Source organism: Mandrillus leucophaeus, unplaced genomic scaffold (genome assembly GCF_000951045.1).
Source record: "Mandrillus leucophaeus isolate KB7577 unplaced genomic scaffold, Mleu.le_1.0 Scaffold439, whole genome shotgun sequence".
NCBI classification, from domain to species: Eukaryota; Metazoa; Chordata; class Mammalia; order Primates; family Cercopithecidae; genus Mandrillus; species Mandrillus leucophaeus.
The window spans coordinates 13,701-39,451 of record NW_012104687.1 but is presented as its reverse complement, the minus strand read 5'-3'; the positions used below and the strand labels follow the sequence as shown (position 1 = coordinate 39,451).

At 46.8% G+C, this 25,751-nt stretch overlaps 1 long non-coding RNA gene across 1 annotated transcript; it reads left to right on the top strand.

The window, feature by feature from the left end:
* The first annotated feature begins 19,471 nt into the window (after window positions 1-19,471).
* LOC105549408 lies at window positions 19,472-25,629 on the top strand. The gene is made up of 3 exons (XR_001007537.1): window positions 19,472-19,714; window positions 24,231-24,501; window positions 25,322-25,629. It is a non-coding gene; the product is annotated as an uncharacterized LOC105549408 (long non-coding RNA).
* The last annotated feature ends 122 nt before the right edge of the window (window positions 25,630-25,751 follow it).

Here is a 25,751-nt window from a genome sequence, read left to right as displayed (position 1 = left end):
TGGAAAAAGAGCCGCAACACTTCTTTTGCCTGAGGATTCTGTAAGAAGCAGTTTTTATTGTTACGGAAATAGCCACTCTGATTAAGAAACTGTAGAGAGGAGAAAGAAAATGAAAATTGAAGATTCTCTTGCCCATTGAATAAGGGTAAAGGAGATTGCATTAAAGGAACCTCAGGAGTATAACTTTTTTTTTTGAGACGAGTCTCGCTGTGTCCCCCAGGCTGGAGTGTAGTGGTGCGATCTCAGCTCACTGCAACCTCCGCCTCCCGGGTTCACGCCATTCTCCTGCCTCAGCCTGCCATGTAGCTGGGACTACAGGCGCCCGCCACCACGCCCGGTACAAGTTTTTTGTATTTTTAGTAGAGACAGGGTTTCACCGTGTTAGCCGGGATGGTCTCGATCTTCTGACCTGGTGATCCACCCGTCTTGGCCTCCCAAAGTGCTGAGATTACAGGCGTGAGCCACCATACCCTGCAGGAGTAGTAACTTTTTTGTGTCGATTTCACATACCATTACTTTCCATCTAGAGTTACTTTTAAGTACTTGGAGGGTGGAAATCAGAAAGCTTAGATGTAGAGGAAACTTCATTAGAAGTATGTACCATGGCTGGGCATGGTACCCAGGGATTGCCCACAATCCCAGCACTTTGGGAGGCTGAAGTGGGCGGCTCCTTTGAGGTCAGGATTTCGAGACCAGCCTGGCGAACATGGTGAAACCCCGTCTACTAAAAATACAGAAATTAGCCAGGCGTGGTGGCGCACGCCTGTAATCCCAGCTACTTGAGAAGCTGAGGCATGAGAATTGCCTCCAGGAAGTGGTGGTTGCAGTGAGCTGAGATTGTGCCACTGCACTCCAGCCTGGGCAACAAAGCAAGACTGTCTCAAAAAAAAAAAAAAAAATATGTACCATTGAAGATCAGCACTTAGATTGTGGAGACAGACCTGGCCTTAGGATCTAGGCTATCCCCTGGTTAGATGTGCGACCACAGGCTCTTCCTTCACCTGAGCATCACTCAGATGAGGCACTAGCAGATGCTTATTGCATTGTTTGACCTTAATTACCTTTCTCTGTAGTCAGGTAAGTACCCAGAACAGTTCATCATGGGAGGGAGGAGGAGGTGGCACAGCTGATGACATAGCCCTCAGGAATCTAGCCTGAAAAGCTAGACCTTGTGGGGTCTGGGGCAGAAGCAAGGGACAGCTACCAATTGGAATCCCAGCTGAAAAAACTTGTTACAGGACCCAGAACTTCCAGGAAAACTCAATCCCAAACCAGGCATCACTTCAATTACACCCCTGACAGGAGTTTACAAACTGGTGGGTGGATGGTAGAAGATGGGTGCTTTTTTTGGGGGTATGCTAGACCTCAGTTACCCTCTGCACAATGGGAGAATTTGGATGCACTGGGAGGTGTGGCAGATAGACTCTCAGGTGGTCACCATGATCCCCACCTGCTCTTCACAGCCTTGTGTACTCCCTGCCCCTTGAGATGGCCTAGACCTGTGACTGCTAACCAGTAGAGTGCCACAAAGGTGACAAGATATTATTTTCATGGTTGCCTTATGTGAGACTGCAACATGTTCCTTACTGAAAAATTCTCTTGCTGGCTTTGAAGAAGGAAGCTGTCATGTGTGAGCTGCCCTTGGGAGAGAGTCAGGTGGCCAGGAACTGAGGGCAGCCTCTGGCTGACAGCCAACAAGAAACTGAAGCTCAGTCCAGCAGTCTGCAAGAAAGCAAATGCTGCCAGCAACCACACAGACTTGGAGGCTGATCACTCCCAGGTAAGCCTTCAGATAAGATCCCAGGCCTGACCAACACACTGCAGCCTTGCAGAGGACCAGCTAAGCTGTGCCCAGACTCCCGTCCCATAGGAACAGATGGTAAATGCATTGTGTTAAGTCTCTTAAGTTTGTGGTAAGGTTGTGCAGCGATAGATAACCAATACAAAGGTGAGCAAAGGGAGTTTGAGGTGGGAATCAGTGTGGAAAAGAGAGAATCTGGATAGACTTAATAGCTGTAGGGCCTTGGGAGGTCCCTTATGATGCTCCTTTGGGCCTTCCTGTCGCCTTTAAGTAATGCTTATTGTTTATTGCTAAAAATGATGCTTAACTCTCTGCTAGGCACTATTCTATGCACTTATAAAACTCATTGCATCATCTCAACAACCCTATGAGGTAAGGACTTGTTTTTTTGTTTTTTGAGACAGTCTTGCTCTGTTGCCCAGGCTGGAATGCAGTGCCATGATCTCGGCTCACTTCAACCTCTGTCTCGTGCATTCAAGCAGTTCTCCTGCCTCAGCCTCCGAATAGCTGTGGTTACAGACGTGCGCCAGCACTTCCAGCTAATTTTTTGGAATTTTAGTAGAGACGGGGTTTCATCATGTTGGTCAGGCTGGTCTCAAATTCCTGACCTCAAGTGATCTGCCTACCTTGGCCTCCCAAAGTGCTGGGATTACAAGTGTGAGCCACCAACCTGGCCAGTAAGTACTTGTTTTAGTCTATTTGGGACTCTGACAGAATAACATAGCCTACATAGTTTATACACAGAAGAAATTTTTTGCTCACAGTTCTGAAGGCTGGGAAGTCTGATGCACCAGCAGATTCAGTATCTGGTGAGGCTGTCTTTTTGCTGTAACCTCACATGGTAGAAGGGGCAATAGAGTACTCTGGGGACCTTTTTTTTTTTTTTTTTGAGACGGAGTCTCGCTCTGTCGCCCAGGCTGGAGTGCAGTGGCGTGATCTCAGCTCACTGCAAGCTCCGCCTCCCGGGTTCACGCCATTCTCCTGCCTCAGCCTCCTGAGTAGCTGGGACTACAGGCGCCCGCCACCGCGCCCGGCTAATTTTTTGTATTTTTAGTAGAGACGGGGTTTCACAGTGGTCTCGATCTCCTGACCTTGTGATCCGCCCGCCTCGGCCTCCCAAAGTGCTGGGATTACAGGCGTGAGCCACCGCGCCCAGCCTTTTTTTTTTTTTTTTTTTTTAAGAGATGGAGTCTTGCTATATTGACCAGGCTGATCTGAAACCCCTGGCCTCCAGGGATCCTTCTGCCTTGGCTACCCCAAATGCTGGAATTAAAGGCATGAGCCACCACATGGGGATGGCGCTGCCTTTTTTTTTTCTTTTCTCTTTGCTTTTTTTTTAAGACAGTTTTGCTCTCGTTGCCCAGGCTGGAATGCAATGGTGTGATCTTGGCTCACTGCAACCTGTGCCTCTTGGGTTCAAGCATTTCTCCTGTCTTAGCCTCCTAAGTAGCTGGGACTACAGGCACACACTACCACACCCAGGTAATTTTTGTATTTTTAGTCAAGATGGTGTTTCACCATATTGGCCAGGCTGGTCTCGAACTCCTGACCTCATGATCTGCCTGCCTCAGCCTCCCAAAGTGCTGGGATTACAGGCATGAGGCACCACGCCCAGCCGGGGCTTCCTTATAAGGGCAATACTGTTTGTGAGGGCTCTACACTTATGACATAATTACCTTCCAAAGACCTCACCTTCAAATACCATCACACTAGGGGTTAGGTTTCAGTATGAATTTGGAGGTGGGGGGTTGACAGAAATGTTTATAGCAGTACTCATCCCTGTTTTGAAAATGAGAAATGCAGACAAATTATATAATTTGTTCAAAGTCACATGGTCGGTAAGTGGCAGAGCTGGGATTTGAACCCAGGCATTCTGGCTCCAGCATCCATGCTTTTAGTCAGGGTGGCTGCTGCTTTGGAGCAGCGCTCCCTGCAAGGCCTTGGCACATAAGACCCTCTTAATATATGAAAAGTCCCATTCCCTCCACATGGCTTACAAAAGCCGTGGCAAGTAGGAATGACAGGCCAAGGGTGGGGCTTTATTCCATTGGTGATTGAAAGCTACTGAAATGCATCATGGGCACACAGTAGGTGCTTAATAGTTGTTGATTTCTATGATCTGGGAGTGAGAAAGATACCATGCTCTGTGGACTGAGTGGACTGGAGTAGGGAAAAGACCAATTTTTCCTCACTGCAGCTTGAATGTAGACAGATACTTTTTTTTTTTAGCCAACCATACAAAGCCTGTAAATAGGTAGACGTTTTATTTATTTATTTATTTTATTTGTGTATATATATTTTTTAACAGACAGAACTTTGCTCTTGTTGCCCAGGCTGGAGTGCAATGGCGCGATTTTGGCTCACTGCAACCTCTGCCTCCTGGGCTCAAGCGATTCTCCTGCCTCAGCTTCCTGAGTAGCTGGGATTACAGGCGCCTGTAACCATGTCTGGCTAATTTTTTGTATTTTTAGTAGAGATAGGGTTTCACCATGTTGACCATGGCAGGTCTCGAACTCCTGACCTCAGGTGATCTGCCTGCCTTGGCCTCCCAAATTGCTGGGATTACAGGCGTGAGCCACCGCACCCGGCCTATTTATTTTTTTTGAGAGAGTTTCACTCCTGTTGTCCAGGCTAGAGTGCAATGGCACAGTCTCAGCTCACTGCAGCCTCCACCTCCCAGGTTCAAGTGATTCTCCTGCCTCAGCCTCCCAGGTAGCTGGGATTACAGGCTCCCGCTTCCATGCCTGGCTAATTTTTGTATTTTTTGTAGAGATGGGGCTTCATAATGTTGGCCAGGCTGGTCTCCAACGCCTGACCTCAGGTGATCCGCCTGCTTCAGCCTCCCAAATTGCTGGGATTACAGGCATGAGCCACTGCACCCGACCAAAATGACATGCATTTGTCATCTCAGCTTCTGTGGTCAGGAATCTGGTGCAGCTCAGCTGGGTCACAGCCCTCTCACAGGCTGCAGTCAAGGTGTCAGCTGAGGCCACACTGTCATCTTAAGGCCCAGCAGGGAAAGGGTTTGCTTCCAAGCTCACTCACGTGGTTGCGGGCGTGATTCTGTTCCTCGTGGCTGTTGGACAGAGGTCACCCTCATTTTCTTTCCACATAGGCCTCTGTGTAGTTCACATCTTTGCAGTTGCTTCCTTGAAGCCAGCAAACGTGATTGTGGCAAGACAGCAGTCGTAGTTTTAATTCCAGAAACGATCCCATCCCTTGGCTGGGTCTTCGGAGTAGAAGTCACAAGTCCTGTCCACACTAAGTGGAGGGTGTGGATAGCAGGAGGCAAGGATCGTTGAGGGCCATCTTAGAAGGCTGGGTGCAGTGGCTCACGCCTGTAATCCCAGCACTTTGGGAGGCTGAGGTGGGCAGATCATGGGTCAACAGATGGAGACCAGCCTGGCCAACAGGGTGAAACCCCGTCTCACTAAAAATACGAAAATTAGCTGGGCATGGTGGCGTCAGCCTGTAGTCCCAGCTACTTGGGAGGCTGAGGAAGGAGAATCACTTGAACCCAGGAGGCAGAGGTTGCAGTGAGCCGAGATCATGCCACTGCACTCCAACCTGGCAACAAAGCAAGACTCCATCTCAAAACAAAAGAAGTCTACCTGTGTATTAGCTTGCTAGGGCTGCTGTAACAAGTGACCACACACTGGGTGGTTTAAACCACCTGAATGTATTCTCTCCCAGTTCTAGGGGCTGGAAGTCTGAAATCAAGATGCCAGTAGGGCCATGCTCCTTCCAGAGGGTCTAGGCCAGAATCCTTGCCACTTCCAGCTTCTGGTAGCCCCAAGCATTCCTTGGTTGTTGGGAACAAGCCCCCCAAAATTTGGCCATAAACTGGCCCCAAAACTGGCCATAAACAAAATCTCTGCAGCACTGTGACATGTTTATAATGGCCATAACGCCCACGCTGGAAGGTTGTGGGTTTATAGGAATGAGGGCGAGGAACACCTGGCCCGAAAACCGCTTAAAGGCATTCTTAAGCCACAAACAATAGCACGAGCAATCTGTGCCTTAAGGACATGCTCCTGCTGCAGTTAACTAGCCCAACCTATTCCTTTAATTCGCCCCATCTCTTCATTTCCCATAAGGGATACTTTTAGTTAATTTAATATCTGTAGAAACAATGCTAATGACTGGCTTGCTGTTAATAAATATGTGGGCAAATCTCTGGGGCTGTCAGCTCTGAAGGCTGAGACCCCTGATTTCCCACTTCACAACTCTGTATTTCTGTGTGTGTGTCTTTAATTCCTCTAGCATCGCTGGGTTAGGGTCTCCCCGACTGAGCTGGTCTCGGCATGTAGTGTGTGGCAGCGTCACTCCAATCTCTGCCTTCTCCCTGTGTTTCCATGTGTGTCCTCTCCTTTCCTTATTAGGATGCCCATCATTGGATTTAGGCCCCATGCTAAATCCAGGAGGATATTGTCTGCAAATGTCCTATTTCCAAATAAGGTCACATTCACAGGTATTGGGGATTAAGACTTGAACATACTTCTTTGGGAGACAATTCACCCACTATGTCTACCTGCTACAAGGCCCATCAGTAAGAGATGGATTATATAAATTTAGGCACATCTGGTGGAATACTAGATCTCTGGGGAAAACAATGAAAAAGAAGCTCTTTATATATTGATAAGGAATAAGGGATGATCCCTAAAATATCAAGGAAAGGTAGCAAGGTACAGAACAAAGTGTATATATAATATGTTCTCTTTTGCTTTAAAGAAAAGGGAAGAGAGGCCAGGTGTGGTGGCACACGCCTGTAGTCCTAGCTACTAGGGAGGCTGAGGCTGAGGCAGGAGAATCTCTTGAACCTGGGAGGTGGAGGTTGCAGTGAGCTTAGATTGTGCCACTGCACTCCAGCAAGGGTGACATGTAGTGAGACCCCCGAAACAATTGCTACGGAATAAAAGATGAAATGCTCCTGATTATTGTAAATACAAAATTGCATGCAGTTCGTGTAAAGACAATGCCAGGTTGGACTGCCAGAATGAGACAACAGCACATGATGTGCTTCCCCCTGCAGAGAGCCTGTGAATGGAGGTGCTGTCAGGGAGGTTTCACATCACCAAGATTCCTATCCCAGAAAAGCAGGTGTTCATAGCTCTGGGAATGGAATGTGACCCTTGTGGAGAGCCTATAAATGGACACACGAGGGGCACCTGTTCATATGGATAAGCTAGGGTTATAAATGCCCTCATCTTGCCACTGCTCTTCTAGGCCTCTTAGGGTTAAGGCATACTCCCTTCTGAGAATTTCTGGTCTAACCGGTTGTCTAGCTTCATGTCCTGTTTCTATGGATTGTTTGTAACCAGCTTTTGCTGCAACTGTTACTGCTGATTAATATCTTGCTAATCATAGGTTATGGAAAGACTGTTTCTGTCTTAAGGTTCTCTTAGAAATTACTGATGCACACACTATACTGTAAATTATTATCTCTGTACACTGTACTTCTGCATATAGATGTTATGTTAAAGAATTACTTCATCCCCATGTGACCATCTCACCTCATAATCAAATGACCCTCAATCCCTCACTAACCTACCCCTGCCCTCACTAAACTTAATAATAAATGCTGGTATATCCAGTACATTGGCGGCATCATGGGATCAGAAGGTGGTGACCTCCCTGTTCCCAGCTTTCACTATCTTGTGTATGTCTATTATTTCTTGACCTGCCCATCCATCTGGGAACAAGGAAAGAGCCCTGTTGCATTGTGGGCTGCTGGCCAGATCCCACAATTGTGACAGAGCAAGACTCCACCTCAAAAATAAATAAATAAATAAATAAATAAATAAATAAATAAATAAATAAATAAATTTAAAAAAAAAGGCCAGGAGCGGAGGTCATGCCTGTAATCCCAGCACTTTGGGAGGCTGGGCAGGCAATCACCTGAGGTCAGGAGTTCTAGACCAGCCTGGCCAACATGGTGAAACCTCGTCTCTACTAAAAATACAAAAATTAGCCAGGCATGATGGCAGACACCTGTAATCCCAGCTATTTGGGAGGCTGAGGCAGGAGAATCACTTGAACTTGGGAGGCGGAGGTTGCAGTAAGCCAAGATCATGCCATTGCACTCCAGCCTGGGTGATAAGAGCAAGATTCTAAAATATCCCTGAAAGGATTCATAGGCAACAGCATCCCCCAGATTTCCTAGAGGGTGAGACTGGCAGACAGGAATGGAAGAAATGCCTATTTTAACTTTATAACTTTCTGTACTATTTGAATTTTTTTTTTTTTTTAAATAGAGACGGGGCTCTCTCTTTTTTTGCCCAGGCTGGTCTCGAACTCCAGGACTCATGCCTGGCCCTATTTGAATTTTGAACCATGTAAATGTACCATGTTTTCAGAGAAAAATACAATCTGGCTGGGCATAGTGGCTCACACCTGTGATCCCAGCATTTGGGAGGCTGGGGTGGGTGGATTGCTTGAGCCCAGGGGTTCAAGACCAGCCTGGCCAACATGACAAAACTCCATCTCTACCAAAAAAGTGCAAAAGTGATCCGAACGTGGTGACACTTGCCTGTAGTTCCAGCTCTTTGAAAGGCTGAGGTAGGAGGAGCGCTTGAACTGGGGAGAACTGATTGCTCTATCACATGTGAACAGTAGAATCAGCCTCATGGTGATCTTTGCCATTGTTTGTGAAACCAGCATTTCTTCCTCAGTTTGTGCATGGTTTATTTAACCCTTTTCAATATGTTTTTGAAATGAGGTGGGTTTCATGGTTTTAGGATTACAAATGATGCTGCAATCTCTACCATACTTGTACACATATCTTTGGACACTCCTGCAGATATTTCTATAGTGTAGAGAACAGGATGTGCCATTTTTAATTACAGCATTTATTTAATGCTTCTAATTTGAGTACATTCTGCAAATTTATCTTCCATGGGAACGGTAACAGATCATATTCCAATTTGTTTCCCAGTTCTATCAATGTGTGCAACAGAAGGAATCCAATACCAGATGAAAATCCAGATCTACACGAGGAAATGAAGAACACCAGAAATGGGTATTTTCTTATTTTGTAAATTTCTTTTGTAAAAATTTGACCATTTAAACAAAAGCAATTAACAATGGGTTGTGGGGTTTATAACATGCGTAAAAGCAAAGTGCATGTCAGCAATAGCGTCAAGGCCAGAAGGCGAGGTTTAACATCGCTTGAAGGTTGGCTGAGATCAGTTAAAAAGGTAGCTATAAGCCCTAAGGCAATTACTAAAATAACAAAAGAAAGAGTTAAAGCCAATAAGCCAACAGAGGAGAAAGAATGAAATGACATAAAAACCATGTGAACACTGATAGAGTAATTGCTCTTCCTATAGTAATTGCACCTCTATCCTACAGAAATACTTACACCAGTGGCTGAAAATGCCCGTACAGGAAGGACTAGAGCATTATATGTAATTGTAATATCATAGAACCAATTTAACTTCAAAAGCGTATGGAAAGGGCTACATGAATGACAGTTAAAAAACAAAAAAAGAGAGAGAGAGGGCCAGGTGCAGTGGCTCAAGCCTGTAATCCTAGCACTTTGGGAGGCCGAGGCGGGTGGATCACGAGGTCAGGAGATCAAGAGTCATCCTGGCCAACATGGTGAAACCCTGTCTCTACTAAAAATACAAAAATTAGCTGGGCGTGGTGGAGCGTGCCTATAATCCCAGCTACTCGGGAGGCTGAGGCAGGAGACTCGCTTGAACCAGAGAGTCGGAGGTTGCAATGAGTCAAGATCGTGCCAATGTACTCCAGCCTGGTGACAGAGCGGGACTCCGTCACCAAAGAGAGAGACACAGAGAGAGCGAGATGGAGAGATCCCAGAACAGAATCCTAGCGGACCTTGATTTACGTCCTCATATGGTACGGTGGACACCGAGGAGAGGAGGGTAAAGTTGGTCTGGCTCTTCCTTTCTATGAGAGCGTGTGCTGGATGGAAGAAAGTTGCCAGCGGTTTAAGAATTTTTAAAATGAAAAAAACACTTCATAGAACGGACTCGAACCAGCCAACTCCAGACGTGGAAGCAAGCACACCACCCGACTGAGACACACGGACAGTCAACCCCCCCTCCCACATCACCATGCAGAGCAAGCGCCCATCCAACGCTAGGCGGGGCCACCGCCTTTTGTAGAACAATTGTGCAGGCTCCAAAACCTCGGAAAACAGGAGAGACGCATCTTGCCGGCTACGGTGGAAACCCGTGCATTGGGTGATTCCGAAGCTAGAGGGGCAGCCGAATGGCCTTCGCCCCGTCCTGCCCCGCGTCCACTGTAAGCTCAGCGGGGAGCCGGAGCCAGGGAGGTGAAGTGCACAGACCCGGCAGAGGCGGCGGGCAGAACCGAGGGGGTGAGAAGGCGTGGTGGCTGCCGGGCGGGAGCCGCTGCTGAAAGGCGGCCTGGGTTGTCGGGAGGGTGACTGTCGGTGGAATCTTCAGTGGACAGTGGTTTGGAAGAAAGGCGAGGGGAGAGCAGAGGGGAAGGTGGTGACCCTGAGCGTCCGGCCAATGGAGAGGAGGCTGTGCTGTCCCTCCTTTCCCTTTACCTGGCGGGGTACAGACCGTGGTTAGGAAAGGGGTTCTCCCTGGAGGAGGCTAGTCCACCGCACTTCGGCTGCGCTGCCCCCTGCAGTTTCCCCACACGCAGGGCCCTCCTCTGCGGTGGCTTTCGCGCTACGGGGCGGCTGGGTTCGCCCACTCTCCTCACCTGCCTTGGCTCAAGGCCCACGCGGTTATCTCCGCCAGAGACTCTTCCCGCCCTCCTAGGCATCTTGAGTGTGCTTCCTTGGTGGTCTCACTGAAGCTGACGAACAGACAGACGTGAGCTCTCTTTTACACGCTGAATTTGACTATAGCAAAAAAGCACTGAACAAGACCTTGGGTCTCCTTCGGGACTCCCCAACTCGCGCCTGCAACCGCGCTCTTGGCTGGCGGGCAGGCAGCGTCCACCGAGAGCGTGGAACAGCCGCCGCCGCAGCCCCGGCAGGCTGGCGAGCAGGCACTAGCAGGAGAAAGGACACCAGGCCTGCGTGGTAGGAAAGCTTGGGAGACGTCGCTTTCCCAACGGGCAAGAAGGTCTCCCTACAGTCTTTGAGGACAAGATGGATGGAGGCACCCCCTCCAGGAACAAGGCGGCTGCTGCTGAGGCCTGACTCCGCACCGAAGCTCCTGGGTCCCGCGGGCCCTATCCCTACCCGCTGTAGCCAGAGCTGCTTCACACCTCTCAGCTGGCTTCCTCTTCCGCCTCTGCCTCCTCTTCCTCCCCAGCGGTCCTTGGGACAGCAAGGCCCCCAGCCCGTCGGAAAGACCTAGCCTCCTCTCCAGCACTTGCAGAGGGGGGTGGATGCACGTCTCTTAACTCCAGGAGGACAGAGACCCTGAGGCGGGAGGGGACCGCTTCCCTTGCTCCTTCTCTTGGCACAGCCGGTCCAGGGGGCTGGCTCAGGGCCCAGGACTCCTCGCTCCTCCTGGAGGGCCTGGGTCGCGTGGCCCGGGAGCTGGTCACGTGGGCATCTCCGGCACTGCTCCTCAGGGAACCGGAGGCAACATCCTGCAGGGCCCACTCTTACCCGTGAGAGACAGTTGGGAAATGCTCCTGAAGAATGCGGAGCTCTGCGCGTTTGACCACTTAGGGGTGAAGCTTCCGTCCGCCCATACTTCCTCCGGAGGGTCTTGGGGAGAAGAGAAATGCTCGAGGACGATGCGCTTTGCAGCGTCTCAACCGAGACCAGAGGAAAGCAGGGCCGTCTTCCTGGAAGAAGGCAGCGGGAGGCCTGCGGTCGCAGGGAGGCTTGCGGAGCAGGAGCGCCCTCTCTCCGCCGAGCTATCCCGCGCCTTCCAGCATCCCACCTGGCGGACTCCTCTTCCTCTCTCTTCTCCTACTGCGGGTCTTCTATCCTCGTGTTCCTTGAATGCTTATCTTCCTTTTGTGCCTCGGAACCTCTCACGCCCGCCACAAGTTACTCTTTGCCTTGGTTGTTCTGAACTTTAAATAAGGTCATGCAGGTAAGAATGCCATAAATGCTCAATAATTGTCATCTGTGATTATTTTCATCGGTAACATCTGAATCATCAATGTTGTCTACTTTTAACAGCTGCGTTTTTCGTTGTCACATACATTTGAATATAGTCACATACATTTGAACATTTTATAATTATTGAATAATAAATTCATTCTGCTATTTTACAATAAAAAATAATGCTGCAGAGAGCATTCTTACACATATATCTTGGCAGATGTAGGCCAGGGGCTCTTCTTTTATCCGTCCTGTGGCCAACCTATCAATGTATACACCTTTAATGAGATTTTGCCAGCAATCAAAGCCTTCAGGGAAGATGTCCCCAGTCTTTACTACATTGGATCAAGGACTCTGGACAATTGGCACAACGTCCTGGAATAGCTGAAACAGAGACATTATTCTCTGCTCTCCTCTGTTGTCTTTGTCTTTTCACAATGTCTTAATAAAAGTGCTGGCGACAAGAGTGTAACTATGTCAGTGTTCTCCTGCTGTCGCTGTCCTTGCCTGTGTGGGTCTTCTCCCAAACCGGACTTTCCTCCAAAGGCTTCACTGAAAAAGAGGAGGGGGCTGCGGGGGGGTGGGGGGGGAGCGGAGAGGGGAGGAGGAAATAAAATGAATAAGAAGGAAGCTTCTCACAGGCCAGGAGAGGGTAAGGAAAGCAGTCAAAGACAGAACTTTCTGCAGCAAACAGTAACGGGAAATCTGGGGATGCTGAGAGTTTTTAAACCCTTTGATCCATCACATAAGTAATCCATGATTTTCTGTTCCACAAATCAGGACTCATACTCCTCGCTCCCTCCCCACCCCCAATCCTAATTCCTGTTTACAAAGAATGTTCAAAAATAAGGAATTCTGGGTAACAGTACCCACTTTACTCAGGAAATTCTCAGATTACAGAGACATTACAAATAAACAAGTGAAGAGAAGAACCTTGGTGGTTCCAACATAGTATGGCCATTGTTTTATACTCAAAATATAGAAAGACAACTTCAGAATAAGAAAACTTTTGGAATTGAATAAATCAAGTTTATCATTAAAATGCAAAGGAAAAAAACTCTCCAAATGTTGCTGTTCTTCTGTTTTAAAGTACTGCTAGACTGGGGAGCCAGAGAGCAGGGAATCCACCAAAGATTTTTGGATGAAAATTAATCACCCCTTGTCTACCATAGTCACACCTCAATGCCCCTCAGACCCAATCCTTCAGAAAGAGTGTCCAAGAGGTATAAAGCAAAACCGGAAAAACAGTTCCCAAATTCTAGAGTTCGTTTTCTCTCCTTAAAAATATAAATATCAGGCTAACACCTGTGACACACAATAACAGGGACACAGAATCCCTCCTGGAAGACCGACGGGCCCACGGACGCCGCGGATGCCATGGTGGTTGACGAGGTTAAGTAACTTGGTTCAGGGTGTCTGGGCACATCTCTGCATGAGACTCTGTCTCTGCTGCTCCTCTCATCTCTACGCAGATACCTCCCCACAATCCTCCCTTTTCCTTGGGCCGCCGACGCCTCTCTGAAGAACAAAGAGTCTCCCCGGCCCGCAGCTTCTCTCCTTCGGACCTTTACTTCTTGATCCTCACTCTATAGTGAGATGTCGCCTAATGGAGGGGAAAGTCCATCACGGGAATCCGTCTGATGGCCTTTGGGTTACCTAGGGGTTTGCCTGGAGACTAGATGAAAGTAGCAAAGGCTTTATTTGGTTCCCAGTATTCCAGACTGCAGCAACCCACCGGAAACACCCCCACTTTCAAAGACAGGCTTTGAGCAAAGGAACTGTAAATTCGAGATTAGATCCAGCACAGAGAATACTCCAGAGGTGGCCCACCACTCGGGTTAGCTTCCAGCCACCATAATCCAAGGTCCCTAAATGCAGTACAGCCTGTGTAGTATAATATAGAAATGTAACAGCCCTTTGAGCATGAACTTGGAGCATGAAGGGTAAGAAGGCCTGCTTTGGCTGGGAGTCGAACCCGGGTCTCCCGCGTAGGTGGCAAGAACACCACGGTTGAACTACCAATGCCCCACGGGGTGCAGTTTCACTAGATCTAATTTTGAAGAGTCTCTGGAAGGACTTTGAAGCGGTGTTTCTAAAATAGGTTTGTATAGGACTTTTGAGTAGACACAGCAAGCAAACAGGATACCCAGAGCAAAGCCTTGCATAGGAGACATGTCAGGCAACATTATGAAGTTATTTATAATGCATTTAAATCAACATACCAGATTTGAAAGAGCCTAATTGTGAAACAGGCTCTATACAACTAGATAACAGACCTCTATAGAAATACACAGGAAGTTCATCCAGGCCTTTGCCTGTGGTCCCAGATTCGGTGAAAACCTCTGGAAATTTCATTTCCTCAATGATGATGTAATCTTTTTGCCAACCCATGCCTTGGTGCTTCCCAAACCCTTTCCTCTCAACCTTGAGACAATCATGAATTCTTTCCCTAAACAGGCTTTCAAAGACCAGGATCTGGAGATTTAGGGACGCATCCAGGTTACTCTGGAAGATCTGCGGGATGATCGAGCTTCTCTTCATCTACACCTCTTTTGAGTCATGTGAAAAAGCCAAATATCTTGCTTCTAAACCCATATGTTTTTACCAAACCTACAAAAGTGGGAGTGAGTGAAAATTCACTCCAATATTTCTTTTCTTAACCATACTCTCTTTGGCCACTCCAGGAGTCATGTTCAGATGCATCTTTTGAGTCTCTAGAAAAGTCCAAGGATCAAAATGACTGTCTTCCAAGCTTTTAGGTCTTACAGAGATCTACACAAGAGAGGAAGTGAAAATTTCACTCCAAGCCAAGATTTCTTCCCTTGGCAAACAACAGAAAGTTTAGGACAAGCCTTTGCTTTAAGTGCATGTTGCTTTGTTGGCTCTCTTTTCCAAAGACATCTGTGTAAGCCTATTATAGAACATTCCCACCTCCATCCCCCGCCCCTTCATGCCTGCCCATAACACTAGAGTTGTTTTTTTGTTTTGTTTTGTTTGTTTTTACACCCATGAGAGGTTATAGCACATGGAACATTGATGGTTCAGTAATACAACTGTCAACACCCACGCTGGAGACCAGGGTTCAACTTACAGGGTGAATGCATCTCATGTCTGAATCTCCTCTAGCCCCCTTCCCCTTTCTTTCCTCCCTCCCAAGCTTACATACCTTTGTTACTGGCTGGTGTTGTGAAGTCCCAGGTTCTTGGTATCTTAAAGAATTGGACATGACACACACAGCAAAGCAGCAAAAGACTCATTAAGCACAGTAACACTCTCAGAGAGGGGAGGATGGGCTGATCTCTGCAAAATGAGATCAGCGTAAGTTTGGTGAACTTTGGGCTTTGGGTCTTTTTACACTTTTTTTTTTTTCTCCTTTTCCTGGGGCTGCCTAATCTCTACCCAGCATGTGCCCTCTGATTGATAGGTGGGTTGCTTAGTTACTTTGGCCCCTGTGAGCTTCCACATTGCCTCCATCCCATAGTTTTAAGTACATCTATTATATGCAGTGTATATGCATTAGCTTTAATGAGATGATTATCATCTGGGGTCATTTTAAAGCTAATTTTTCTCTCTCATACACATGCCTATCTCTGAGGAGCTGCCTCTTACTGGTTTGCTCTGGATCTTGCCAGCCATAAGCTTTTTAGTCACTACTCTTATCTCACTTTTGTTTTCGCTGTTCAACTTCTGCTTATTTTGTTTCATGCTCACCCACTTCTTTATCCTGCTTCTGCTCCTACTCATTTTGACCTTTATTCAATTCCCAGTTCCCTCTGCTATTCTCCTGCCTCACCTTGACTCCTTGTTGCTTTGCCTGCCGCACCTGAATTTACTGCAAATAAAACCTCTGAGGAGGATGCTGCTGCCTCCTGCACCCTGCATCCTCCGTCTTCTACTCCACGTGTGGAGTTCCAGGGTATGAGCAGTAGAGTAGCAGGAGCTGGAGCAGAGGTGGTGTTGGGTGAAACTCACACAGTGAAATTTCACTTATGCAAATGATCAAGCACTTGGTAGAAGTTAGAGTTTCCTCTTTCTTGGTTAGAATGAGCTATTTTGGTGAGATGTTAAAGTGTAAGCTCTTTCAGCCAATAAATTGATGTGCTCAGGGAGACTGAAAGAAAGGGGTAAACCAGAATTAGTGTTGCAGGGTCAGAGCTAATGACACAAGCTTCTCTCCTCAGGCCTATTCATTTGAGATGCATCTCAGGCAGTTAAGCACAGCAGTGCTAAGTTAGTACCAATTATACACATACACACACATATAAATATATAAAAGCATATAATATAAATATTACATATATAAATATAAACTGTACCAATAAAATCAACATCAAGCTTGTTTTTAATCATTTACTCAAAATACATTGAACAGCTACTGTGCAAAGTGTTGGGACTGCTTAGAAACTTAAGACAAAAATATTGAGCCTGTAGTCCCAGGTGAAGCCTAGGCAGGTGGATGGCTTGAATTAAGGAATCCAAGTCCAGTCTGGGCAACAGAGTGAGACTCAGCCTTTTCTTTTTTTTTTCTGAGATGGAGTCTCACTCTGTTGCCCAGGCTGGAGTGCAATGGCACAATTTTGGCTCACTGCAACCTCCACCTCCCAGGTTTGAGCGATTCTCCTGCCTTAGCCTCCCGAGTAACTGGGATTACAGGCACGTGCCACCACACCTGGCTAATTTTGTATTTTTAGTAGAGATGGGGTGTCACCATGTTGGCCAGGCTGGTCTCAAACTCCGGACCTCAAGTGATCCACCCACCTTGGCCTCCCAAAGTGTTGGGATTACAGACGTGAGCCACCATGCTCGGCTGAGACTCAGTCTTTAAAGTAATGAAATAAAAACATAAACCTCAAACAAACAAAAAGACAAACTATGATTTCAATCATTGTGAAGCTGTTGATCTAGTAGATGAGATGTATATATATACACACATATAGATGTATGTATATATCAAAAATACTATAATTTCAGAGAAGTGCTATAGGGTCTAATGTTTAACAACTTCTGGCATTTGACTGATGGTGTTTAAAGCTCTTCCACCATTTTCCAGGGGTATAAATCGAGGCAAGTTATTTGGTATTTACTACATTTTGGCTTCTTCATATGCAAGGGGATTATGGTAATAATACCTACCCCTTGAGGAAGGTATGAGGACTAAACAAAATCGAGTATGTATAGCCTTGGCCGATACCCATAGACATTGAGTACTCAACTAGGGGTTAGCCAGTAGATTTTAAATTTGTATTTATTCTTATAGTTTTTAAGGTAAAAATTTACATTCATTGAAGTGTTAACTGTATGTTTTTTGACAAATGAATACACTTACATAATTCATATCCCTATAAAGACAGAGACCATTTTTACCACCCAGAAATTTCTCTCATGTACCTTCCCAGTCAATCCCCTGCCAGAGGGAACCACTGTTATGATTTTTTCACCACAGATTAATTTTCCCCTTTCTAGAATTTCAAATAAATGGGAAGGTATGTGCTCTTTTCTGTCATTTATCTTCACAGACTTTAAAATAAAAAAGTTACCATTTTAAACCTTTTGGGCATGTAGTAAAAATCTCCTTCCCACCAGTAGCCACCAGTCACCAGTCTTCATTTCTCTCTCTCTCTTTTTTGTTTTGTTTTGTTTTGTTTTTTTGAGACAGGATCTTGCTCTGTTGTCCAGGCTGGAGTGCAGTGGCCTGATCATGGCTCACTGCAGCCTCACCCTTCTGGGCTCAAGCAGTCTTCCCACCTCAGCCTCCCAAATAGCTGGGACTACAGGTGCCTGCCACCATACCCGGCTAATTTTGCTTGTATCTTGTGTAGAGACAGGGTCTCACCAAGTTGCCCAGGCTAGTCTCAAACTCCTGAGCTCAAATGATCTGTGGGCCTTGGCCTCCCAAAGTGCTTGGATTACAGCATGAGCCATTGTGCCTGACTCGGTCTTCTTCTCTTGAAGCAACCAATGTTATTAGTTTTATGTGGGCCATCCCATGGCTTATCATTATTAATCAGGTGTTTATACAAGGCTCTTTGAGAACTCAGTTTTAAAGGTTACCCAAAGCATCCTGTGACAACTCAGCCTAAAACGATATAAAATCAGTTTTAATATAATTGAAGTTTCTACATTCTGACTCCAAATGTCAGACTGTGACATTTTACCTTTCTCTGACTTTATGCCAAATTTACTTCAACTTCTAGCGCCTATCATTCTCATTTATGAACAAATATGTATTTAACAAATGTGGAAATACAAATCATGAGCCAAACAAAACCAAATCCCTGGGCTTACGTAGCTGAGAGTAAAAAATTCAACAAAATAACCACCCGATCACAGTTTCATGCAATGTGAGAGGAGTAATGCACCACCATAGGGAGGTCAGAAGGTGCCTTTCAGAGGTGGAGACTACAGCTGTTCTCAGAAGGATGGGGGTTAGAAGAACCTTCCCAGCACAGAGCAAAGCATGAGAAAAAGCTCTGTGGAGGCCAGGAAGCTGGTAAATAGGGAATAAAAGAGACCAGTTTGTCTGGAGCAGAGAGAGGAGAATGGAATTGGTCTGAGTAGTGAGAAGAGATGAAGAAGTGGGCAAGGCTCCTGGTCATTCAGGGCTTGGTTAGTAGGTTTCGTCTAAGAGAATGGGAAGGTGTTTAAGTGGTTTAGGCTGGGAAGTGACAGGGTCACATTATATTTTGAAAAACCACTCTGCCAGTTGTGTTGAGATTAGAGAGGCGATAAAGGGGATATGGGTAAACCACAAGAAGACTAGGTCAGTAGTCCCTCCACCCCCACTCCCCAGGTGAAGGTAGCCTGGACTAGGGTGCTGATGGAAGAGACAGAAGAGGACACATTCAAGGAAAATTTGGAAAGTAAAAACCAGTAGGACTTGCTGATGGATGGAATATAGGAGGGGAGAGGTAGATTATCAGGGATGTATCTTTGCTTACACAAGATAGATTCAGTTGCAATAAAATTGTTAATTGAAATTGATTTTAAATAATGGCATGACCTAAAGTTATGCAAACATTTTCCTTAGATAAAATATCAAGTTTTCAAAGTTTTTAGCTGGGTGGACGGCATGGCTTTACTTCCTATTTCTTGGTATTTCCTAACCTTGTTGAAAAAAAAGGTTTTCTTTTTCTCAAAGGTTTATTTCAGTGGGAGCCCATCTGCAAAATCTGTTATAAATTTAAATTAGAAAATAACTACAAGTGCCATTGACACGTGGATTTTTTTTTTGCGAGTGACCTAAGGCCACCTGTCGGGGGAGCTGGGGGCTGCCTTCTGAAGCCTGCGCGTTTGCACTGCCTGCCCGGGCCTGGAAGTCAGACTCGGGGGCGGTGCGGCAGCGGGAGGCCTGCAGTGCTAAGCGCGGGGTCGCTCGGGGCCCCAAGGGGGTGTGTCTCCTGCCTCTTTAACCTGGCAGGGGCGGTTCAAGTGGCCGGGAAAATCAGCGATTTGCAGAGTGGAGGGCTGGTGTTTTGAAAGAGAGGCGGAGGGGAAAGAGGGATTTCCCCATCCCCGCTGCACTCGGTCCATCCCCTGGGTTACTCCTTTTCTCGGCCCGCGAGGCCCCTAACCTGCTGGAACCGTTATGCAGTAGAGGCGGCCCGGTCCCTTTAAGACCACGCCGCGCCTGCGCCTTGGGTTCTCCTGACTCCGCCGAGCCTGATCCTGAGGAGCCAGTCGCGGGCTGGCGCGGGCGCAGGGCTGGCTGGCGGTTGAGACCGCGGCGGTACTGGGAGGGGTAGGTGAGGGTCGCGAGGCTGCCTGAGCTTCTGAGTGAGCATGGCGCTTTTGGAACGTGGGACTGGCGACCTGCTGCGCCAGGAGCTGGGCCGAGGCGCGGAGGCGCGGCTGCCGGCTGCTCTCTGGATGGGAAGTTACCACGAAGTCCACCCAGCGTTTCCGAGGTGAGGACGCCCCGGCTGGGCGGGCGGTGAATCCGGGACTCGCGGGCGCACAGCTGGGTTGAGGCGCGGCGGTGGCAAGTTTTGTAGCGCGAGGGGTGGTGAGTGTGGGGCGTGCACGGCCGGGGCCTGAGTTCCCTGAGCTCGATTCTTCCCCTGCTGCTGCCGCCCGCAGCCCACCTCTGCTGCGCGCTGGGGAAGAAAGTCGCTGGCGGGTGTTCTGTGGCATCGCAGGCAGTGGAGGGACGGAGCAGCTTCGGGGGCACGTCCCCCTATATCCTGTAGAGGACACTGACCCTGGACCCCACCTTCGAGGCTAGAATGGGTTCCCTGTGCTTGCAAAGTGGAGTCTTTATTGGCCTCCGGGATTCTGCTCCTGGCGGTGTCTCCAGGCTGGCGATGGGCAAGTCAGGTGTGCCAGGTCCAGGATGCACATGAGGAGCGTTTGTGGCCATCCCCGAATCACCTCATGACTAGCAGGGCAAGCCTCAAATTAACCGCAGGATTTCCAGTAGGATGGACTGTGGGGTTGTGTTTGCACTGCAAAGAGTTGCTGTGATTTCCCTGTGTCTGTCTGTCTATCTTTCTGGCTTCTTAGATCATCCCATTTGGCGTCCTTTCACCGAAGAGTTAACCAAGACGTTTGGCATGGTTTCCTTGCTTTCCTCCCATCTTTTGCTGCTAGAGCTGCTTTCGAAAAGAGGTCTTTTCTCAACTGGTATCTTTTCTTTGGGTTACAGTGTTCATCCTTTCTTTGCCGAAAGAATGAATCTCAGTGCTTCACGAAGTTAAAGAAAGATCTGCTGGTAGTGTTTAATCTTTGTTCGGAGCTGATGTGCGTTAGTAGCTTTCTTTTGTTTTTAAATTTTATTAGTAAAATTTCACCAGTGAAGGAGAAGCTATTTTTTTCTATTCTGAAATGCTAGCTTTAAGATTTCTGAGAACTTTGGTCAAAGAAATCTTTGAAAAGGTACTGAAGTATACAGAAGAAGTTGACTATTTTAAAAGTACAGGTGGTCCGGGCGCAGTAGAGCACACCTGTAATCCCAGCACTTTGGGACACCAAGCTGGGTAGATCACTTGAGTCCAGGATTTCCAGACCAGCCTGGGCAATGTGGCAAAACCCTGTCTCTACTAAAAATACAAAAGTTAGCTGTGTGTGGTGTTGTGTGCCTATAGTCCCAGCTACCCGGTAGGCTGAGGTGGGAGGATCACCAGAGCCCGGGAGGCTGAGATTGCAGTGAGCCACGATCATGGCATTGCACTCCGACCTGGATGGCAGAGTGAGACCCTGTCTCAAAAAAAAAAAAAAAAAAAAAGTAATTTTTACCGTGAACCACCACAGTTCAAGAAATAGAACAGTACTAGACTGGGGTCTATTTGTAGGAGTGGCATTGTTGGTTTCAGATGTATATGAATGATAAAACTTTAGTATTACATATTGTTGAACATTTTCCCAAAGTGGTTGTACCATTTAGCAGGGATATTCTGGTTACCCCATGTCCTTGCTGATGCCTGTCAGTTAAAAATTATTTTGCCATTCTAGTAGGGGTGCAGTAATGTATCAGTGTGGTTTAATTGAGATTATCTTTTATTGCCATTTTTATGCCCTCTTTTGTGAAGTGCCTATTAAATCTTTTTATCCACTTTTCATTGACTTGCTTGTTTTTCTGTTGATTTGTAATACTTTATTCTGGATATGCATCCTTTCTAGGATATATATGTATTGCATTTCCCTTTTTTCAATCTGTAACTTGCCTTTTTACTCTTTTAATGGTGTTTTTTCATGAATGGAGATTCTCTAACTTTTTTTTTTTTCTTTTTGAGACAGGCTCTCACTCTGTTGCCCAGGCTGGAGTGCAGTGGCACAATCTCAGCTTACCACTACATTGACCTCCCAAGGCTTAGGTGATGCTTCTGCCTCAGCCCAGAAGTAGCTGGGACCTCCAGGGGAGCACTACCACACTCAGCTCTTTTCTGTATTTTTAGTAGAGATGGGGTTTTGCCACGTTGCATAGGCTGGTCTGGAATTCCTAGGCTCAAGTGATACACCTGCCTCGGCCTCCCAAAGTGTTGGGATTACAGGCATGAGCCACTGCACCCGGCCTGAGAGTCTTAATTTTAATGAAATTATACTTTATCAATCTTTTCCTTTATGGTTACTACTTTTTGTGTCCTGTTTAAGAAATCAACGCCTAACCTAAGAATATGAACACATTTTTCTGTGTTAACCTTATAGCAATTTTATTTTAGTTTTTGCATTTTTTTTTTTTTTCAGACAGGGCCTCACTCTATTGCCCAGGCTAGAGTGTGGTGGCAGCATGTCAGCTCACTGCAACCTCCACCTCCTGGCTCAAGCGATCCTCCCACCCCAGCCTCCTGAGTAGCTGTGACTGTAGGCGTGCGCCACCATGCCTGGCTAATTTTCGTATTTTTTGTAGAGATGGGGTTCAGCATGTTTCCCAGGTTGGTCTCGAACTCTTGGGCTCAAGTAATCTGCCTGCTTCAGCCTCCCAGAGTGCTGGGATTACAGGCATGAGCTACCCCACTTGGCTATGATCACTGTTTACTACATGGGTGTGTCTGCTTGATCCAGCACCATTTGTTGAAAAGACCATCCTTTTCCTTCTGCACCGTGTGGCACGTTTTTTCATAAATCGAATGACTGTATTGTCATCTGATTTCTGAAATTAGTGTGGGTCTTTTTCTGTTTCTGGACCAACCTGGGTAACATAGTGAGATCCCATCTCTACAAAAAATAAAAAGAGTAAATAAATGAATAACATTTAAAAAATAAGTGCGTAGAGCAGATGGAGTCATAAGTGATAATTTATAAATGATTGTCAATTTCTTGGCTACATACAGGTGCTGGTCATTCAGATGTGTTGGACGTTCAGGCAAAATGTATTAAGTGAATTATATGGTGTTCATAATGATTGCAAGATGTTCATTGTGACTTGAATGAGATGTTATTTGAGCCTCACAGAGCTACAGTTTTCACTCTTTTATTTATTTATTTGCCTTTTTAAATGTTTACAATCTTCCTGTCAAGGCAATAACTCTTTCATACTGAATTGTTCTTAGGTGTACTTAGTTCCCAGGAAAGCTTTCTGGATCGCACTGAAATAAGTGTTCAGCCATTGAAAGGACTCATGTGATGTGATGTAAACAATAGTATTCTACATAATAGTTTGAGGACTACATCGAATAATTTTTTTTTCTTGAGACAGTGTCTCGCTCTGTCACCCGGGCTGGAGTGCAGTGGTATGATCATGGCTGTCTACAGCCTTGACCTCTCAGGCTGAAGCAATCCTCCTACCTCAGCCTCCTTAGTAGCTGAGTCTACAGGAATGCACCACTATACCTGGCTAATTTTCTATTTCTTTGTAGACAGAGTTTTCCTGTAGCACCCAGACTGGTTTCAAACTCCTGGGCTCAAATGATCCTCCCACCTTGGCATCCCAAAGTGTTGGGATTACAGGCATCAGCCATCAAACCTGGCCATTTTAGTTTTAATGATTTTTACATTTTTGTAATTTAAAAGATTTACTAAAATCTCTTACAGCTATATTTATGAATATAATATTCATTGTTGTTATGATTATTTTGTTTGTCTTTAATCTTATTTTCAATATTAGCTCCTGGAAATTAGAGATTTTGTCTCTTTTATTCACCACTGTATTCTCAGTACTTGACGTTGCCTGGCATGAAACAGATAATGAATAAATATTTGTTAAATGAGTGAATGAATGAACATACTAATACCATATTCAGCAATCTCCAAGTATCACAGTTTTCACCATCTAACAAATAAAATAGCTTGTATAGAGCAGAGTCACAGTCAACCTGCCATAAAAGGAAACGTCAATAAAAAATAAAGCTTTGTGTAGGTAGCTGCTAAGATTTTGGGGCTTTTGTTACTGTAGCGTAACCTAGCGAAAGCTCAGCGAGACAGCATATAGAATATATGTGTACAGATAGACCAGATAGAGCAGTAGATGAGATTTCAACGATGGTTCAGTAAGCATTAACTAACTACACCCACACTCTCTTAATTCCCTAACAGTAATAATCGAATTCTCGTTCACTAAGATGTGCCTCAAATATTACTTACTTTGTGAAAACTTCCCTGGCTACTCAAGTATTTAGTCAGGACTCTTTATTTTTTTCCCCCCAGGCTGGAGTGCAGTGGTGCCATCATAGCTCACTAACCTCTAACTGAAGGCTGAAGGAATCCTCCTGCCTCAGCCTCCAGAGTAGCTGAGACTCCAAGTGTGCACCACCATGCTGGTCTAATTTTTCAGTTTTCATTTCCAGAGACGGGGTCTTACTATGTTGCCCAGTCTGGTCAGGACTGTTGATTACATATGACAGAAACCCAACCAACTCTAGTTCCCCACCACCTTTCAAGCTGCTCTTCCTGGGTCTTCCCAGTCTCCGTAAATGGCAGCTCCATCCTTCAAGTTGCCGAAGCCCCAAATCTCAATGTTAACCTTGATTTCTCTTTTTTATCTCACAGGCAATCTGAAGGCAAATTCTGTTTCGAGCCAGGCGAAGGTTCCTGGTGATCCAGGCTCTCACCAGCCGATTGTCCCTTCCTGTCTTCCTGAGGGTGTCTGGAGCTTCAGTGTTGTGTGCTCTTGGCCTCCACGCTGGGGTGCCACCGACTCCCACTGTCCAGGGCTTCCGGTGGACTCTCCGAGGCACTGATGCAGAAACTTCCCCATTCGGTGCACCAAGAGGAGCCTCACACGGTGTGGGCCGATATGAGGAGCTGCCAGATCCAACAGGTAAAAATCCCGAGGCATTGCCGGCTCGATGGGGTCAGAGAGTCCTCTTTCTATTGTGACTCTGATGTGAAGGGAAGATGCCAAGGTCCCTAAAGATCGCAGGGCCTTGCCTGGCATGAAACAGATATGAAATAAGTATTTGTGAAATGAATGAACAAATATTCCCAGCGTGTGCTGCCCACGACCTTCAGTGCCGTGGTCAGGTGGAAGTGATTTTACTTCAGGAGAGGACAGTGTTCTCTCCATGACTTTTCCTCAGTAGCTAGATCTGCATCCCTCTCCTCGCTCTTCCCCTCTCACCCCCCATTGTCTGTCCCCTTTTCTCTCTGTTTCCAGCCTGCTGTCCCCTTACACCTGCTTTCTCCTCTTCAGCTTTCTTGGCTCATCCCCTCCCTGTCCCCCTGCATCCCCCAGGCTCAGGCCCCTACTCTCTCCTGGATGGGGAGATGTGTCTGTTTCTAGGCGGTGCCCTCTAGATGTGTCCAGGTTGGGGAAACATGGCTCAGTTGACAGTATAATGGGTTAAAAGTGTGGCCACTTTTGAAGGCCTGTCCCATCTCCCATTCCAGAATCCTGTAGGACTTAGAATTTATGGGCCACAGTGGAATTCTTGGTTCCCCAGGACCTTGTGGTGGATGCCTTCTTTCCCTGTGCTTTCATGGGGTGACTATTAGGTAGCAGGCCCTGCTCTGGGCCAGAGGCCCCATAATGAATAAATCTCAGGCCACTACCCCACGGAACCCACCACTGCAGTCATTGAGAGGGGGAGAAAGAAAGGGGCATGGCCTGTTTGTGTCCTTCTCACATGGCCGCCCACCAGGTCCTGGCGGAGTGGGAGCCAGTGCAAGGAGAGAAGTCCAGTGAGAAAGGCAAATGGATGACATCAGACCCAGGGGCTGAGGCCACTAACTGCAGCCAGGTAACTTCTGGAGTGGACAAGGATCGGTAGGGACGGTCGTTGCCTGGTGTTCTGGGGTCCACTATCTCCTCTCATTCTTGTGGGCAGAACTTATCCAAAGATAAGACTCAGTGCCTCTGGCAATAGTGGGCGAGAGAATGTGTTTCAGAGGAGGAGGAAGGGGTTGTACCCCATGGACAGTATATGGTTTTACAGTAGTGTGTCTTTCTCTAGTATCTAGTTAGCATGTTCCTGTTAATGGAAAATATTGGTGGTGTATGTTCCCCAATGTTCTCATCTTCATGTAAATTTGTTCCCTCCCTCCCTCCCTCCCTCCCTCTCTCCCTTCCTT